The following is a 21,394-nucleotide window of genomic DNA, read 5'->3' on the forward strand; positions in this document are numbered from 1 at the left end:
AAAATTCAGTCGTGCCGAAATCCAAAAGGAAACTTCTGTCTTTCCTTGTTTTCTTTTGTAAAAGTTCCGGAGATATCTTCCATTTGTTTTTCTTCAGGGTATCTGCTAGCGACAAATAATTTTCCTTTTCCAAGGTTTCCATCAGCTGGTGCCTTTAACTGGCTCCATTAGTCGGAGATCAATATCTTGGACAGTATTCTTGAAATTGTGAGAGACTTGGGTTTGTTTTACTATGTATAATTCAAGAGTGTACGTATATGCAGTCTCTGCATCAACCACCGCGAGTATTTTTAATTCTTACTTGGCTTGTTTATTGCAGATATAATGCCAGAATGAAAAGCTTCCCCTAAATGTTAAAAGATGTTCATCGATTGTAAGATTTTTTTGAAAATTTTTTAGAAACAGGACAACAATTTCCTTTATTGGTGCAAGTTTATCAGTTTCCTTCCTTGCAGTACGATCTCTTATACCATCGAATCTTGTTAGACGTCTTAGTGAAAAGAGAAACCTCTTTTCGCTCACTGAAAGCCATCAAGCCTCAAACCGCTACCATTTGAGTTATCCCACAGCTGAGCAGCATTTTCGCGTAGAGTTCCAATCAGAAACCATATTTCAATTAAAGCACTTATTTTTCTTTCATCTGTAAATCTAGCATCTCGAATACTAGCAGGTCGGTGCTGAATACTTTTGTTATCATTCCTATAATTGGATCTGTTATAAATAACAGACAATCATTTCCTGGAGTTCCAAGTATATGCATAATAATATGTAGTGTTAAATGATGTGTGACTTCTACCATGTCGTCTACACTGGACACTTCTTACAAACGATTGCATCCAAACTTTCTGATCTCTAGACGATTCACACCCGGTGACAAATGATACGATATTAGTAGCGTACCAAAATATAATTTTAACAGCTTTTGAGAAGATGGCGAGTCAGATCACCATTTATTAGAGGCTATTTTCCACAAGATGAATTGGTAAATTCATAAATCCCTCCGTCCAGTACCACAAATTTTTCAGGAGGAAGAAAAACGGCCTTACCGGAAGGATCAATAAATGAAAGTTGTTGAGAAAAATCCCACATTTTCTACCACGCGGTATGTTATTCTAGACCCAAAGTTTTGGGCATACCTATTATATTAACTGAAATATTAATATGTGCAACTACTTGGCTTGTGTGTTTCTGTTCCGATAGATGGACATGAGGATTTCAGCATGAAATGCACTTCAACAAATGGTATTTTAGCACGATTTATTAATGCATCAATAACACAATAGTGCACAATATGTGCTGCATTGTAAAACATGAGCTTTGGATGGAACTTCCTTGCACTTGTAGTTTGTGTATTTTCTGCTTTTCCGTCTCGCTTTCTTCATAATATCACACTTGCGTTTGCTGCGAACGCCTTCCCTTAACTTTTGGTGGTTCTACATCACTCATATTCGAAATTCTTTAACGATGCAAAAGTAACAGTTCCACAGTAAAATGATGTAAAAAAACTGTGTATAATATCAGTCGCACTATCGTCATACTCTGAAAAGCCAAATAACCTGGTACACCTGCGTAATATCCAGTGGGGCCCCGCGAGCACGCAGAAGTGCCGCAGCACGGCGTGACATGGACGTCGAGTCCATGTCTGATGTAGTGCTAGAGGGAACTGACACCATGTATCCTGCAGGGTGGACCACAATTTCGTAAGAGTTCGAGAGAGTGGAGATCTCTTCTGAACAGCACGTTGCAAGGCATCACAGATATGCTCAATAATATACGTGTCTGGGGAGTGTGGTGGCCAGCGGATGTGTTTAAACTCGGAACAGTGCTCCTGGAGTCACTCTGTAGCCATTCTGGATGTTTTGCGTGTCGCACTGGCCTGTTGGAATTGCCCATGTCCGTCGGAATGCACAGTGGACATGAATGGATGTACCTTATCAGACAGGATGCTTACGTAGGTGTCGCAGAGCCGTATCTAGACGTATCAGGGGGTCCCGTATCACTCCAACTGCACACGCCCCCACCATTACAGTGCCTCCACCAGCTTGAACGGTCCACTGCTGACATGCAGTGTCCATAGATTCATGAGGTTGTCTCCAAACCCGTAAACGTCCATATAATTTGAAACGAAATACGTTTCCAATGATCAAAATCCAATGTCGATGTTGACTGGCCTAGGTGAGGCTTAAAGCTTTGTGTTGTGCAGTCAGCAATGGTACACTAGCGGACCTTCGGTTCGAAAGCCCATGTCGATGATGTTTCGTTGAATGGTTCGCACGCTGACACTTGTTGATGACCCAGCATTGAAATCCACAGCAATTTGCCGAAGGGTTGCACTTACGTCATGTCGAATTATTCTCTTCAGTCGTCGTTGATCCCTTTCTTGCAGGACCTTTTCCGATCGCAGCGATGTCGTAGATTTTACGTTTCACCGGTTTCCTGATATTCACGGTAGACTCGTGACACGGTCGTCCGGCAAAATTCTCATTTCATCGCTACCTCGGAGATGCTGTGTCCCACAATTTGTGCGCCGACTGTAACACCACGTGCAAACTGACTTAGATCTTGATAACATGCCATTTTAGCAGCAGTAGCCGACCTAACAACTGTGCCAGACACTTGTTATCTTGTATAGGTGTTTCTGACATCAGCGCCGTACTCTGTCTGTTGGCGTATCTTTGCATTTGAATACGCTTGGCATCAGACACGTGATCGTTAGGGTATAAGTCGTAAGAGCGGACTGGCCGTCCGTTCGCCCCTCTACCTGCGCCGTTCGATGCGGTCGCGTATTTTCATCCATCAAAATAAAGTCAGGACCGAATGCACCGCTGAAAAGACGACCCTGGTGGAAGAGACCAGTGACACGGTAACGTACCCTCCCATGGCGAGACGTGGGAACACGTAATACACCCAGGGTCATTATCGAATGTGTACGTTTTGGTGGTTCCGGTGTTATAAAGTGGGGAGTTATAATCTCGCATGGGTTACTGACTTCCTCATCTTTGTACATGGTACATTAACCAACCAATGGTGTTATGTCACTAAATTCAAGACATGTTAAGTCCTATTTGATGACCTGACAATGAAACTGTCATCTCAGTAAGCACATTGTGGACAGTGATTCTTACTACATACTAAAAACGTTTGGAGGCATATTTTGGTATGAAGAAGTACGCATTTCGCGTAAAAACTGGTAGAGTAGGGTCGTAAGCTCACGTTTATGAAACATGATAATCAAAACATGGTCAAAGTTTCAAACTATTAGAGCTGCAAAAATAATTTTTGCGTCATGATTGGCTATCAATCACTTAAGAGGATAGTTCAGCAACCCGCTTCCAAGCTCTTTTAATTGATCACCACTCTCGTGATTTGCACACTCTCAGTCTATAAGCCTACCGGAGAAGCGAGACCTACAGTTTAACATGGAATCCGAACTGCCTGTTGTTTCTAACATATCTTGAGAGGTTTATGGCACCAGTCAATCCTCACTTCATCTAATTTTCTGATTTTATAATTTCGCGGCTTTGTCAAGTAGGCAGAACACTTTTCTCTGCTTGTGTTTTCTCTTACATTACAGGTCAGGGAGCGAGTTACGCTGGGAACCAAAACTCAGTGTAACCAATTGTTATTTTACTACATTTGATATTCAGAGCATTATATTACTTTAGCCACTTGTCTTAAACAGAGATGGTCACTGGTCTGAATGAATGATGGTGTAATTAAAAACATGCGACTAGGTGATTTCGGGTGAAAGTTGTTGCTTTAACTTGCAGGTAGATGTCAGAGAACATTAGTTTAAATTTCGAAGTTTACTCCAGGCGCAAGCCTTGTGGGGGTGAAAGCGTTATCTGCACAGTTTTTCGTGACAGAGACTCTCATGATTGGCTCTCCTACACCGCTGGACAGGGGCGGTTTCTTCTGAATTTCGGACGTCGAACTGACTGGGAAATTATGAAGCGAAAGAACCAGGCATTCTCTCCGTCGTCTTCTGCTGTTGCAGGCACAGTCATCTCGATGATTGGTCAGTGTTTTCCTTCTGTTAGCAAAAGTGTGACAGTTATGGATTTTGGTCACAAGTTACGTGGGCACGGATGAGACGAGAGGCAGCAGAGAGTCAATGTTCCATAACAATGACGAGCTGATTCTGTGCGCACTTGAAAGGCGATTTTCTCAGATGCAACCAACGTTATTCTTTACTTGGTCACAATTAATTTCACGCATCTAGCGTCACGATCCGGTGAACGTTCTTCGACGGCCAATCCACCTGTCATGAAATATGGTATTCAATACCGCTTCAACTGCACGCAGACATCCATCATGTTAGTAGTACATCGCCATTCTGTCATGCAGTGAACCATCTTCTAGTAACATCGGTAGAACATTACGTAGTAAATCAGCTCATATTGCACCATTTAGATTTCCATCGATAAAAAGTGGGCCAATTATCATTTATCCCATAATGCCGCACCATGCATTAACCCGCCAAGGACAATGATGTTCCACTTGTCGCCGCCATCGTGGATTTTCCATTGCCCAATAGTGCCAATTATGCCGGTTTACTTACCGCTGTTGGTAAATAGAGCTTCGTCGCTAAATGGAATGCGTGCAAAAAATCTTTCATCTTCCCGTAATTTTTCTTGTCCCCAGTGGCAGAACTGTACACGACGTGCAAAGTCGTCGCCATGCAATTCCTGGTGCATAGAAATACGGTACGGGTGCAATCGATGTTGATGTAGCATTCTCAAAACCGACGTTTTTGAGATTTCCGATTCTCGCGCAGTTTATCTGCGACTGATGTGCGAATTGGCCGCGACAGCAGCTAGAACACCTTCTTGGGCATCATCATTTGTTGCAGGTCGTTGTTGACGTTTCACATGTGGCTGAACACTTCCTGTTTCCTTAAATAACGTTACTATCTGGCGAACGGTCCGAACACTTGGATGATGTCGTCCAGGATACCGAGCAGCATACATAACACACGCCCGTTGGGCATTTTGATCAAAATAGCCATACATCAACACAATATCAACCTTTTCCGCAATTGGTAAACGGTCCATTTTGACACCGGTAATGTATCACGAAGCAAATACCGCCCGCACTGGCGGAATGTTATGTGATACCACGTACTTACAGGTTTGAGACTATCACAGCGCCTTGTATCACAAAGCTACAAAATGTGGTCCGACTAAAACATTTATGTTTCCTTACGTACTACACGAATATGTGATAAAAAGGGGGGTTCCTATTTAAAAACAAACCCCGTTGATATCCGTTTGATCTATGGCAGCGCCATCTAGCGGGCCAACCATACCGCCATCTCGTTTCCCCCTTCAAGCTAGACGAGTTTCGATCTTTGTAGTTTTTTCGATTGATAGTGACAGGGAAAAATATCTCACGAAATAAACATCAATGGACCACTCTGTATAAATCAAGGACGGCTTAGAGACTGTAACAGTTTCTTGGGGAACTGAGGTAGCACTTCTGTTCCACTACATGATTACCATGAGTTAATATGCATTGCAAACTATCTGACAGGAAGCCATGATTAGTCCTCTTCAAGAATTATTTAATTTCTCCGGTTTTCTATGAACAATTGGTCTTTGCTGAAGTGAGGTGACCTGTATTCCGCAAGGATATAGCCAGGCGTACCACAGGTTCAACCTCAACGGAGGGGTATGTGTAGAGAGGCCGCGCAAGCGTGCGGTTTCAGAAGGGTAACTGCAGCTTTTCAGCAGTTGCAGAGAAAAAATCAGGATGATTGCCTAACCTTACAACATTAGCAAATGTATCCCGTGAGCTGATGATGCGTGCGGCTGACAGCAAGGGCAAACTACAGCCGTTGTTTTTCCCGACGAACTGCAGCTCTCCAGTATGTTAAAATGAAGATGCAAATTTTTGAGGTAAAATATTCCAGAAGTTAAATATCCCTCGTCCGGATCTCAGGCTGGAGAGTACTCAGGAAGATATCGTCAACTGAAGAAACTAAACTGGTATCTATAAATTGGAGATTGCAATCTTTGACCACTTAATGGGATGCTTAAGTTAAGGAATTTAAAGACAAAAATTTAAGATTGAGGAAAATGCAGTTGGAATTAATGCTCTGACAGAAAAGCAGTACTTCTGGCAGGTGGGTGTAGGGATACAGGTAAGCCACTATTAACTGTTTAGTGAACGCATTATCGTGACCAAGATGGATAGAAATGCAACATCCACCACAGTAGTACATGTTTTATGCCAACTATCTCGGCAGGTGAAGATGAGACTGGAGATATGCATGGTGAGACGAAGAATGGTACTGAGGTAGTTAAACACGAAGAAATTGTGTTTGACAGCAGGAAAAGGAAGAATAAATGTTAGAAGGACCAGGACTGGGACAAAAGTGCGGAAGTAGAAGCTAACTAGTGGGAAACTGAAGACACTAGTGGGTTTCAGATACTACCGTATTTCAAGGCGCAGATGTGGTTTTTGACCTTCATTTATTGGTTATGAAATGTAGATGAAACTTGAAGAAATTCCTAAAAGGCAGGTTGTTAGGGATGTGGGTCCTTAATCAATTGAAAGAACCAGAAATTGGTGAGAATATCAGGCATTAGGCAACAACTGAATGAAACTGTAGAAGACTATGTAGTGAAAGATAAATTGTAAACTTAGAGAGATGATACAGCGAAAGCAGTGGCAGATCATCAGGTCAAACGACAAGGCCTTGTGGAGGTCTTTGGATAGCACAGGAGATAATGAATATAATTGACGAAAGGAGAAAATTTAAAAATGCAGCAAATGAAACATGTGAAAGATGATATAGTTGTATTATACAAGAAATTGACCGAAGTTAGAAAATGGTTGTGGATGAATAGATAGAAGACAAAAGCAGGGTTGTAGGAGCAGGCATAAATAGGAAAATATTGTTGCCACCTTTAGAAAATTAAAGAGACCGCTGAAGGAAAGTCTAATACCTGTATAAACACCAAGAGCTCAGACGGCAAACAATTGCTAAATAAATGGGGGACAGTCTTTAATCTCTTTTTGTGTGGGATCTAAAATTTAAAAACCTCTCTCATACCGGCCTGATTTAGCTGCACTGATCAGGATAGTAAAAACATGCGTATATTAAGGGAATTTTCATTGACAAAGCAGGCTTATCTCATTCACACAATTCAATATTGCTCTATCCTGATTAAATTGAGCTTAACTTAAATTCCATAAGGCAGTGAAGCAATTTCGAAGTCTCGGTGCGACGAAAATTGTCAGTCGATCTCCTGTGAACTATTTGTAATAATTATTAACTTTCGGTGATCACATGGGGAAGACCGGAGATCTACTGGTAAGACCGTGTTAGCCTATTTATTTGAAGTAACTGGATATCTTGAGCATACAAAACGGCAGGTTCGTCCAGTGTAGATCAGACGTTCCCCACTGATCCAGTGCAACACAGCGTAGTAAGCAGACACTGTCAATAATAATCAGTTAAATAATACGCGAACACACTTACTTTAGTTTAGTTCATGTATTAAATTCCTTCTCATACAGAATCTCATCAATATGGCGACTAGCTCAACAATACATACATATACATCCCTCTTTCACGACTCATCGGCAAGAAGTCCTCTATTCTTTTCATAAGAGAAAACGTAGATAGCAGAGAAGCTATTCCATGGAGTAAATGGACGCTCCAAGAAATAATTGGGCTTGAAACTACTTTGCATTGATAATCGGTAAGATAAGAAGAGATATTTCGAGATATGTACTGAGTTATATAATTTATAAAATTTCTGAAAATATCGCGGAGAGACCGCTTCAAGAGACATTACAAGTCGAAAGGTAAGAGACAGTCCAGAAAGTTTAGAGTCTAGATTAATGAAATGTCGAGAGAAGTTAAAATGATCGCTTTCATGTTTCATGTTTTCTACAGACTCTTCCCCATTTGAGTAAAAGGCCTTGCAATGGTAGAAGCATGCTTCGGATAAGGTCTTTCGGAGTTCATAAAAAAGTGGGAACGTACTAGGCGATAAAGTAGGAACGTACTAGGCAATACTGACCTTATGACGTATATCAGAAGACCAGTAAAACAACGGCAAATCTACGATAATAGCTATTGTATACTTAGAGAGAACTTATGACAAAGTTGACTAGAAAAGACTGTTCGAAGTTAGGAAGGTATTTGGGATAAAACACAAGAACTGAAAGGATACTGATAACCCGTACAGAAACAGACTACAGTTATTTGAGTGAAAAGATATAAATCGGAAGGTGTAGTCGATAAGTAGGTTTAAAATAGGTTTGTTTGCTATCCCTGATATTATTCAATGTGTATACTGAACATGCACTAAGGGACACTATGGAGAAATATCGGAAGGGAACCCCAGCTCAGGAAAAAAGAAAATTGAAAATAACCAACGACATTGTAATTCTGTCAACGACAGCAAAGGTTTTGGAAGAGAAACTGAATGGAATGGATAGTGTTTAGGAAAGATGTTAAAGGGTGAACACCGATAAAAGTAAAACAACTGTAATGGAATATAGTCAAATGAAATCGGAAGATGCTTAAAAAATTAGATAAATTACTATTTGGGAAGCAAAATAAATGATGATGTTTGAAGTAGAGAAGATATAAAACGTAGAAATACTACATCAAGAAAAATTACTCATGGAAAATAGAAATTGGTTAACATCTAACATTAACATAATTGTTAGGAAGTGTCATGTGGACTGTAACCATTTGTGGAAATAAGTCATGGATGATAAACAGCTCAGACAGGAAGAGAATAGAAGCTTCTGAAAAGCAATGCTTCAGAAGGGTGAAGGTACTGAATCGAAGTGACAAAAAACTGAATTTATTGTGCAACTTGAGTAATGGTAGGGATGATGTGATAGGTTACATCCTCAGACATCAATCAGTTGTCAGTTTTATGCTGGGGAGAAATGCAGGGGGCGGGGAAATTGCAGAGGGAGATCAAGACATCAATACAGCAAGCAGTCTAAAATGTATGTAGGTTCCAGTAGTGATGCAGAGATTAAGGTGCTGGCCCAGGACAGAGTGGGGAGATGCATGAAAGAAACCGTCTGACTGAATACCACAAGAAAGACAACATATCATAACATTAGAACATACTGTATGTTCCAAAACCCGACTGCAAACAAAACTCTACTATCTGGTGAGCAGGATGTATGAGACAGAAGAAATACTCTCAGATTTCAAGAAGAATATCATCATTCCAATCCCAAACAAAACAGGTGTTGACAGATGTGATAATTACAGAACTATCAGTTTAATAAGTCACAGCTGCAAAATACTAACGTGAATTCTTTACAGATGAATGGAAAAAGTGGTAGAAGCCGGCCTCGGGGAAGATCAGTTTGGATTCCGTAGAAATGTTCGAACACGTGAGGCAATACTGACCTTACAACTTATCTTTGAAGAAAGATTGAGGAAAGGCCAACCTTCGTTTCTAGCATTTGTAGACTTAGAGATAGATTTTGACAATGTTTACTGGAATACTCTCTCATTCAAATTCTCAAGGTGGCAGAGGTAAAATACAGGGAGCGAAAGGCTATTTACAATTTGTACAGAAACCAGATGGCAGTTGTAAGAGTCAAGGGGCGCGAAAGGGAAGCTGTGGTCGTGAAGAGAGTGAGACAGGGTTGTACCCTCTCCCCGATTCCCCGATGTTATTCAATCTGTATATTGAGCAAGCAGTAAAGGATACAAAAGAAAAATTCGGAGCAGGTATGAAAATCCACGGCGAAGAAATAAAAACTTTGAGGTTCGCCAATGACATTGTAATTCTGTCAGTGACAGCGAAGGACTTGGAAGAGCAGTTGAATGGAATGGACAATGCCTTGAAAGGAGCATTTAAAATGAACATCAAGAAAAGTTAAATGAGGATAATGGAATGTAATGGAGTTAAGTCCGGTGATGCTGAGGGAATTAGATTCGGAAATGAGTTTTGCTATTTGGGGAACAAAATAACTGATGATGGTCGAAGTAGAAAGAATATAAAATGTAGACCGGCAATGGCAAGGAAAGCGTTTCTGAAGAAGAGAAATTTGTTAACATCGAGCATAGATTTACGTGTCAGGAAGTCGTTTCCGAAAGTATTTGTATGGAAGTGAAACATGGACGATAAATAGTTTGGACAAGAAGAGAAGAGATTATTTCGAAATGTGATGCTACAGAAAAATGCTGAAGATCAGATGGGTAGATCACATAACTGATTAGGAGGTATTGAATGGAATTGGGGAGAAGAGGAGTTTGTAGCACAACTTGACAAGAAAAAGGGACCGGTTGGTAGGACATGTTCTGAGGCATGAGGGGAGCAGAAATTTAGCATTGGAGGGCAGCGTGGAGGGTACAATTCGTAGAGGGAGACCAAAAGATGAATACACTAAGCAGATTCAGAGGGATGTAGGTTGCAGTAAGTATTGGGAGATGAAGAGGTTGACAGAGGATAGAGTAGCATGGAGAGCTGGATCAAACCAGTCTCAGGACTGAAGGCCCCAACAACAACAACAACAAACTGCAAACAAGATGGCAAGTACACAGGTCTATAATTCAGTGGGTTAATTATATTCTCTGTTTGTTGTGTTGGCGTGAAATATGCTATTTTCCAGTCTCTAGATACTGTGAGTAAGCAAACGCAGTAAGAGCATATCCACATTTTCCCTTTGACTCAACCAAAGTTAAGCAGCCATCACGTAATGCGTGTCCATGCAGCTCAAACAGAGTGATATACTACTTTCCTGATCAAAACTGACTGTTTAAATAATGTTACTAGATTTGGCCGGATTAATTAAACCTATGCCTGTGATAGCTATTTTGAGTTTCAGCATGATCCGCTGATTGGTTCCATGAAAATAAACGTTTTACAAAGATTCAGAAATGTGTAATGTTAAAGGTATAAATTTGTACTTGTAGATGTAGGTTCAGTTCAGTATAAAAACATTGTGTAGAGATTTCTTAGCGATTACTTCTTTAATTTTCAAGTTATTCAATAAAAACTGATTTTTTTACTAAAACTTCTGTGAAACCTGTTAGATTACCTGACCTTGGTAATTAAGATACAATGCTGAACGCACTATATTCAGTAGTTGAAATGATTAAGCGGTACTAAATTTGATATAGCTACAAAATGTAGAAAAGAGTGCTGTCCTCGGTTTCGTTAGAAACATTCTGGAAGTCGCAGTTCAAGAGATACTGAATGGATATTTTTGTAGCACGTAGCTACAGTACAGTTACGCTCAGTAAAAATTTTGTAAAGTTCGTAATCTTCAACTAACAGCGTTATAAAAGATTTAGCAAATAAAAATGGTGCTAGGTGGACACTGCGGCTGCGCTTGTGGTGTGCTAACTGCAGATATTTCTTTACCGTCCGCACCGAAAGAGCTAGTGTCACGAACGGTGTAGTGGAGTGACGACAGTCCATTCGATCGCCGTCAGTCATACGTTATGGGTCTTGCTGCTCTTGAGAATGAGCCGTAATTCTAAGCGCGTCCGTGGGTAATATAATTAATGAATTCAGTGCTTTTCGATCAAATTAGTTACTGCGTAGTTTTTGTACACATGTGTACAACTAATTTTGCATGCCGCCTATAGGTTAAGAAAACCGCGTTGGCAAGTGGAGTAGTTTACCCACCACTTTTAATCTGAGCAATTAACTCTGCTCTATTAACAGATCGTGCGATAATTACAAATATTTCGAACTTCGAGTAGAAATCGTCTATGAACTGTATAGAGTGCTGATTACGATAGTAAACCATGAATGAATTCCAAACCTATTAACTTGTGCCTGTGAACTTCTGATGAATATACATATTTGTGGGAACGGTAGTCTTTAATTTATCGTCGTAGTTCACGACTTCTATGGTCTATAAATAGTTAGAATATTCTGTCTCCATTCCGGCGAGCCGAGATGCGGCTACGTAGACTGAATAGTACGCATAACATGTACTCCATCGTATTCTGGATGACCACACAAATCATTCTAAGGCTTTTGTAAACGGAAGTAACACTGAGAAGTCGGAAAGACAAACAAAACCTAATTAACAATCTACTGAACAAACAAAACCGAAACCAGTCGACCCTAGTACTGACCTTCCGGCGAGTTGGACGTTGCACATAATTGCTAAAAACTGATTTGTTTCACAAACATAATCAGAAAGAATCTTAAATGGACCGGACAACTTTTTGTTGTTAACTGACTTAAATTCCTTCATTGGTACAGAATTTCGGGAAAGCGAGGTTAGTAACTTTGCCTTACCGGTGCTGTTTCCGGTAAACTTTGACAGTTCAGAGAGGAACAAACTCTCATTATCTGGAAAGGTTATCGCCTAAAAGATTGAGGGACGTTTGTCACTTATGTAACATTGGTATATGACACTGATGGAGTAATTTAAGTTTAATAAATATTACAGCCAGACCAAGCGGCTGTGATATGAACGACACAATTATTGAATATCCTCGCCTCTTTTAAAATAATACTTAATGGTGCGTTTTGTCTCAATATATGTGGTTCCTTGTTACCTTCTTTTCCTCCAGGTAACTTCCTACCTCTAAATATCTGTGTGTTACGCTGATCTGGTGCGCCCTGGTTAGTGCATATGTCTCAACATTCATTACACAGTTTGTCATTAGATAGAAGATGCAAAATAACCACAAGAAGATATATTGCTGAGTCGTGATCCTCATCCTTCAAGTGCAAGAAACGTCGCACTCTTACTGCCTCAAGAACAAGATAGAGCTTCATTCTTAGTCCTTATTGTAAAGAACCACTTTCCTCGCTGACGATTATTAAACTGTCTCACTTGATGGCTAGGTCACTATGCTTGTCCATTACGAATTAAATGTGAAATGTTGAGTAGCAAAAGAACTTCTTGAATTGATTTTTCTATAGGTGTTTGAAGCTCCTTCAATTGCAAGAGGATAGCGGTACAAACTGACTACCTCCTGGCAATAATCATGCAGATGCAGTTTCCTTACTCTGGAGGAGATGCGTAGACCTATTAATAGCCCGATTGTACTTTGCAATAGATTAAGTTTTGAGAAACTGAAGTAATTCATGGACTCGTAAGATTAAAGCTTCGTCGTACAACTGTGAATCACTGTTTTGGGCCAACTAGGATTTCTCTCAGATTGCACAGTTTAAGCTGTTTTTAATGTGTTGTGGTGCCTCGGATGCAATGGAGGCTACTCGGTGTCTCCCACAGCGAGAATACTAACTCATTACAAGGCACCTTCCTGCATTGTTTCACTAGAAGTGGTTCAGTACTGAAGTGACAGCGGATATCTCGATATCGAAGACAGCACATGTACCATATTTCTGAGAGCTCACTCTGTCAGTTTCTGGATTTTTCTTATGAGACTTCATTCTCGCCTCACTCGTCCACTAGTGTTATCTCGTTTAGGGAAACTTTTATACCCAATCAGTCTGAAAATATTTTCAATAGTTACCTGTGGAAACAGGTGTATGATTCAACATTAAGGTAAAAGGTAAACTCGTAAGATGCAACACCTCTTATCTTCTGAAGAGCCCGATAAGGAAACAATAATAAACAGAGGGATACGATAAAAGCTAATAACTGTTGTATGGACTGAGATATTGCTGCGAGCTTGTAAGGTGTCAGGCAAATCCAACACCTTCCATGAAAACCCGTGACATGATAAGCAAATCCAGTAGTATGTCACATAGCTCCGAATAAATCGTGACATTAAATTAACCAAAGTAATACGAGAAACGAGTGAGCAAATGGAATACCACAGACTAACACAAGAATGCCTAAATGCATGTCATAACTTCCCACCGTGAGACAGATGCAATTCCGAGGGGAGGAACGAGAACAGAAGCCGAGAGCAGAACCGTGTTAGGCTAGAAGGCCCTACGAAAAGGGACGGACACCCACGGTGCCAGCCAACCGCCAGGACCACCCCCATCCCGTGATAAAAGCTAGCGCCCCCCAGAAGATCAGTATAGATCTTACAATAACACTAAAAGGGCCACACCACCCCAAGTTTTAGCGTGAGACTTCTTCACGTCTCTGTTACGTTGCAAACGTTGAAAACATTGCCCCACCACGAAAAGTAACCGCCAGGACCACCCCCATCCCATGTTAAAATATACAGCCCTCCAGAAGAACAGTATAAGATCTTACAATAACACTAAAAGGGCCACACCAGCTGCAAGTTTTACCGTGAGACTTTTTCGCGTCTCTCTTACGTTACAAACTTTAAAAACATTGCCCCACCACCAATAGTATAACGTTTCTCATTGGATAGACAGAATTTTTGTAGGCGGAGCTTAAGGTTAACATTGAGACCCTGATTGGTCAGATGAAAACATAGCCAGGTAGTTTTTTTTTTAAACCAACTTCGGTAAATTGTAGAAAGGAGAAGTTAGGATAGAGTTGCTTCCGAGACGGCGAGCTGTATGGAGCTGCGCTGGCCTCCGCCCCCTGACAAACACCGACAAGGTAATGAACGCATGCAATCCCGCACTTCTGAGCGCATAAGGCTTCACTCCGAACTGCAGAGGTCTCATCTGTTACATCCCATTTTTACGTAATACTTGTGTCGGTCATCAATTGAAGCTTATGGTATTCACATTTGCTACGTAAGTTAAAATCTGAAACGCGATGATTTTTCTGTTATATAATTATTGAGAAGCCACATCATCCACTGTAATGTACGACAGGTTAGATAAGTTATTAAAGATAATTGAGGGTCACTGTAGACCATTCTGATAGTTTTCTCTTTTGTGAAACTTAATTTAAACCTAGATTATAGATGTGATATGGCATAGGCCATCCTTCGATCCATTGTAGAGCTTGGAAACCCACTCAGTGGATATTAGTTCACATTTTTGTTGAACGCAGTTAGTTTTTATCATCCTGTACTAAAATATTTCCCTTTATCAATAGTGCAATTTATGAACAGTGTTTTGTGAGTAGAATAAAATTTCCAATGGTAAACTTAAGTGCTTTTTCGACGTTATTTTACCAGATAACTAAAAATAAGGAAGCCTTGAACCACTACCACTAAATTTAGTTAGTATTAAGATTCTTTTACAGGAAGTGCAGTGGAGCTGATGCTGAAATCATTAAGTATTCGGTTGTATTATCGCTAGTCTCACTGAACTCTTCTGAACTCTACATGTCATGTGTGGTCTGGCGTCTCCTTACCAGCAACAGGTCCCAGGTTCCAACTAGTCAATTCCCTAAAAAACACGCTCAGAGCATCGTTGCGTGAAAGTGGTAGGGAGACACGACTTAGAAGAAACAGACATCATGCAGAATGTTAGAAGCTGTGCTGCATGCAGTGTTACTTCACGGTGAGCATCACTGGCCCAGTTATCTAATATTTAGCTATTACAGAAGGTTTTCGAAGTTTCTTATGTGTGTAATGTTAATATATTCAGGAGGGTACAATGCCTGTATATATAGCAGTACTCCTTGTGCATAAGGTGAGTTCTGTTCTGCGTGTACGTGGCTCTTCGTGATAAAAATGACTCCATTACGAAGTGAGGTACTTCATTCATGACCTCTCTTTACGATTTGTACTTGATTGTGGATTCGACTTAGGCCATTCATAAATTATTATCTCAAGGGATTTCCAATGCTGTTTATTCAACTCTAATTTCTGACTCAAGAGTTAATAGCTATTATCCTAAAACGGAGTTTTGTGGCACCTTGAATGCCACCATTTAACAAACATCGCCTTTCAATATCTCTACTATGTATTATTGATTCTATTTCGTAAAATTATGTCTTCTGCATAAATGAAGTTCTAAATTTCGGGGTAGTATCAACTTACCCTAAGGACTGTAAAGATTTTATTTTAAAAAGGATCATATATTTTATTTGGGTACATGTGCAGATCAACTGTGTGCACGTACGACTTTGGGGTTCGTTTTACAGTCATGTTTAGGGTCAAAATTTGAATTTATTTATTCTGAGCTCCATCAACTCACGAAAAATTCGCAAAGACACGTCTCACTATATTATGAGCATCTATGGAATAGCATTTACTGTTGTAGCTATGCAGAGCCGCAGTTCAAGTACAGTTGTGTGGTAAGGAGGCCCATTGACGGAGTGTTTCACAAACAGGCAGTTAATAATGTAGCACAATACCAGACTCACGAGGCCAATGGAGCAACGCGAGATCTGTACGCGTTTAAGGGCCAGTCAGACGTGTAGGTAGATAACTATCAAGAACGGATCTTAAGTGTAGGACTTACAATGCTATCGCGCTCTGTTCTACTGAATAATGAAAATTTTGGCCCATTATCACAACTGGAGAGCAAACCACATCTGCAAAATATTCACAAACAGTATTCCATTTCCGCTAAAATATGTTAAGATTCATCTAATCCGTCTGTAGCGTGGCAGGGGTGCTTGGCTTCTGTGTTCCCCATATTCGTATTTTGTAAGGGTTCACTTTTGGACTTAAATGTCACGAAGTCTCAGCACTGTACATGAAAGTAAACGTAAAAGAAATTGTTATACTTCACTCTCAAGCCATGTAAGAATTCACAGAAGTCTCCATGTAGTTGTACATAGATATTTAATCCTGTATTGTTAGATACACAAACATCGCCATGAAACACGGTAGAGATTTGTTTGAACTTAGGGCAAAACTCTATTAATGCGTTCTACATCTTGAGCAACCATACTTGTGGGACCTACAGATATCTGCTTACATATACCACCAGATGCCTTTTCTTGTTGGTTTCTGGCTTGATGACGAATGAAGGAGAGCTACCTGTTCGACAGTGACCATATAAACAGGCAACTTAGAGCTGGCGGCAAGGTAGAACTTCGTTTTAATCACATGAATAAAAACTGTATGCATGGTTCATATTTTAATTCATGTAGAAGATGAAAACAGCTGAAATATTTATAAAATATTCATTATAAGGATCGTTACCTCATGCGACTAGCCTGCATTCTCCCATCTGCATCCAGGAAAAATCGTTGGAAACGAAGCTTTTAATGAGAACAAGTCCCTCTTACTGCTTTCGACAACACTAAACAAGATCGTAATCAGGACGTTAGCTACAGATTGTATGAGTGGCAACCCATTTTCGTTTTGCGGTCAATATTGAACTAGTTTGAGCAGTGGATGTACCTGGTACTAGTCAATTTCCGTTACATGTCTCGGTTTTTTTCTCAAACTGATATTTATTTACTATGTCTGATGGATAACGATGATAGATTTGGGTAGATTTATTTTCCCTGAGACGGTTTGTGGAAGTGGGATTGCAGAATAGGGCGTGGAGGCTTCTCTGTGTGCGGGTGATATGAGTTCAGTTGACTCCCCAAGCGTACATGAAATATTTCCATCTAGTTTTGTTTTGATCACCCTGTAACTGAGAGGGATATTGGAGCTGCTGACTCTGGTCTGACAGCACAGGTAGGCAGCCCCGCAATACAGCCTTCTCTCTGGTCTGACTGGTAGAGGTAGACAGTCCCGCTATACAGCCTTCTCTCTGGTCAGACTGGCAGAGATAGGCAGTCCCGCAATACAGCCTTCTCTCTGGTCAGACAGGCAGAGATAGGCAGTCCCGCAATACAGCCTTCTCTCTGGTCAGTCTGGCAGAGGTAGGCAGTCCCGCAATACAGCCTAAGCGCTCCAGTTACTGCAGCAACGCCACAACGCTCAGCTTCCGACTGGCAGCCGAAGCCACACACCACTGCTCGCCGAACAGGCTGGCAGTTTGCAGAAATCAGAGTACGGCCTGGTGCTGACAGCCGACCCACTCTGTGCCGAGAGACGAGTGCCGAAAGATGCTCCACACTGCTACCTGCAACAAGGGGCAGACCGGACCACCTAGAGCTGGTCAGTATGTGGCCACTTTGACGGTAGTCGATACTGCCAGGTCAGAGACCACACAGCAGCTGCGTTTGCGGGAAGAGAATGATCGCCTTTGTTCCACGGGTGTACTACAATGAAGAGTTAAAGAAACTGGTAAAGGCATACGTATTCAAATACAGAGATATGTAAACAGGCAGAATACAACGCTGCAGTCGACAACACCAATATAAAACAAGAAGTGCCTGGCACAGTTGTTAGACCAGCTACTACTGCTACAGTGTCAGGTCATCAAGATATAGGTAAGTTGGAACGTGGTGCTATAGTCGGTGCACAGGCGATGGGACACAACATTCCCAAGGTAATGATGGAGTGGGAAATTTCCCATACGACCATTTCACGAGTGTACAGTGAATATTAGAAATCCGGTAAAACATTAAATTTCCGACATCGCCGCAAACGAAAAAAGATCTCGAATGAACGGAACCAAGGAGGACTGAACAGAATCGTTCAACGTGACAGAAGTGCAACCCTTCCTCAAATTACTGCAGATTTCAGTGCTGATCAGCGTGCGAACCATTCAATGAACCTTAATGGATATTGGCTTTTGGAGCTGGAGGCCCACTCCTGTATCCTTGATGACTGCATGACACAAAGCTTTATGCATGGCCTGAGCCCGTCAACAGGGACATTGGACTGTTGTGGCTAGAAACACGTTGCCTGGTCGGACAACTCTCGTTTCAAGTTGTATCGAGCATATGAATCCATGAACTCTGCATGTCAGCAGGGAACTGTTCAAGCTGATGGAGGGTCTGTAATGGTGTGGGGTGTGTGCAGTTGGAATGACATGGGACTGCTGATACACCTAGGAACGACTCTGATAGGTGACACATATGTAAGCCCGCTGTCTGATCACCTGCATCCATTCGTGTCCACTGTGCATTGCGACGGACGTGGACAATTCCAGCAGGGCATTGCAACACCACACGCGTCCAAAATTGCTACAGAGTGGCTCCAGGAACGCTCCTCTGAGTTTAAGCACATCCGCTGGCCACTAAATCCCCAGACATAGGCATTATTGAGGAAATCGGTGAAACCTTGCAACGTGCTGTTCAGAAGAGATGTCCACCACCTCGTATCTTACAGATTTATGGACGGTCATGCAGGATTCATTGTTTCAATCCCTCCGGCATTACTTGAGACATTAATCGAGTCGTAGCCACGTCGTGTTGCGGCACTTGGGCATGGTCGCGGAACCCTACACGATATTATGCAGGTGTACCAATTTCTTTGGCTCTTCAGTGTATAACAGAGGTTGGATGCAAATGTGGAAACACCGAGAGCAGTGCATGCGTGAACATAAATGAAGACGCTAATCAATCCTGCAGTCTGCACCTTTGCAACTGGCCACGATGGCACTTGGAACATGTTCTTAATATGTTGCAAATATCAGTAGCGATTATAACAGTGTTCTGCGTAGTTGTGAGTGTATTTTGTCTGAGCTAAGTGAATTCGAACGTGGGAGTATTGTGTGGTGCTCTTGTGTTGAATGCATCCATAACCAAGGCACCTCAAGTAATTCATGTTTCAAGAGACACCGTGTCGAAGATTTATATCGCAAACACGATAAGCGGGGAAATGTGAACTGCTAAGTCACAAAGCTGACGAAAGTCTGTGTTAAGTGATAGTGACATATGGTTATTGAAGATGATCGTGCCGAAAAATAAGAGGGCGGCAGGTGAAAAAGTCACTGTAGTACTGATTATCGCACTCGCCAACACTGGCAGCACCAAAGAAATGCCTAAGTATCTCCATACGCTGGAAATTGCCGGACAAGCTGCAATTTTTATACCAGTCATCAGTGATGCAAATGCCATTAACATAAACGTAGATGCTGAGGCCATCAAACCTGTACGATGGAGCAATGGACGAAAGACATTTGGTTTGATGAGTCTTGTTGCAAGCTGTTTCCAACTCCTGGCCAAGATAACGGCCCAAAAATGAAATTTGGCGTGAGTTCGACTGTGATTTGGACAGCCATGTGGTGGTATTCCACGGGCCCCACTGTTACTTTGCAGCATCAAATTACTATGGAAAGCTATGTGGCCATCATGGGTGATCATGTCCATCCCAGTGTAGGTAATAGACTCAATGGAGACAACTTGTTCTTAATGAACGACTCAAAACAAAACCCAGTCATATTATAATCACAGGTTTGTGTAATCAATTATGTATTTTTGAGTATTTACATGACTATTAGATCTCTAACACTAAATGCCGCAATTTTTTTAGAAACTGGTTAGGGAAATCGTGTTTCATTGTTGTAGAATGTTCTTACACCATTCTACAGCTCTTTAGTAAAGATTTGTGATGTAGTTGTTCCCACATATTTCTGTGCAATAGCGTCAAATATGTGCTGTTAAATAGTTACATGTTACACAAAATCCTGCTCTCAGAATTGTTGTGGATTGGTTAGAGAGCCAACCCGGTTTTGAGGGGAAGCCGAAAGGCACGCATTTTAGTTCACGTAGGCTGGCGTGAGGTCTGGAACAGGACAAGGAAATTAGACTAGCAAAAAAAGGACGTAGCAGTGGAATACTTATCTTTAATCCATAAATGGTGAACATCGCTCTTGACGGTACATGTTTTACAGCATCAATAGCAACTGGTAATGGCGCCTTGCTAGGTCATAGCAAATACGTAGCTGAAGGCTACCGTCTCGGCAAATGAGAGCGTATTTTGTCAGTGAACCATCACTAGCAAAGTCGGCTGTACAACTCGGGCGAGTGCTAGGAAGTGTCTCTAGACCTGCCGTGTGGCGGCGCTCGGTCTGCAATCACTGATAGTGGCGACACACATGTCCGACGTATACTAAAGGACCGCGGCCGATTTAAAGGCTACCACCTAGCAAGTGTGGTTTCTGGCGGTGACACCACATTCCTCCCCGCAAATGGGCGCACGGTTGTGGCATAAGGCTTCCGCCCGCCGTGGGGAGGACCCCATGTTGACGTATGCGACGAGGTGGGGAGCCTAACAACAGGCGAGGCTGTGCCACCCGCACCCTGCCATTCGGACCGCGGGGAGCTAGGAAACGCCTGAAAACCTGCTCCAGGGTGCACGCCAACACGCGGTGTATGCTTGGTGTCTGGCGGTGACACCACAAGAATCACGTTGCTAAAATATAATAAGCTGTATGAAAACAGTAAACACCACAACCAGATTGTTTACAGAACTGATCTTGTAAGTCTGAAACAGGTCTAGTCGTATGATTGCTTTACAAATGAATTTAGTTTATTAAGCCATAGACATATGATGAAGTCAAAATGAAAACTGTTGGCCCGTCATAACTTTGTCGGGCTGAAAGCTCGAGAAAGCTTAGAAAATTATGTATAAAGTTGATTGGAAGAGGCTAATAGCTCTCTCGGTCAAATATTGGGTAATTTGCACATCTCAGCGCTTATGTCGTCTTGTATCACGTACCATGAACCGTAGAATGATATAATTTTGTATGTACGTTCAATGGTAGATGCAAACAGAACTAGTAATGTAGACGTAATATATTCAGCTTGATGCTGAAGGTCTAGTGAATGAGGAGCGAAA

Source organism: Schistocerca cancellata, chromosome 1 (assembly GCF_023864275.1).
Source record: "Schistocerca cancellata isolate TAMUIC-IGC-003103 chromosome 1, iqSchCanc2.1, whole genome shotgun sequence".
Classification (NCBI taxonomy): Eukaryota; Metazoa; Arthropoda; class Insecta; order Orthoptera; family Acrididae; genus Schistocerca; species Schistocerca cancellata.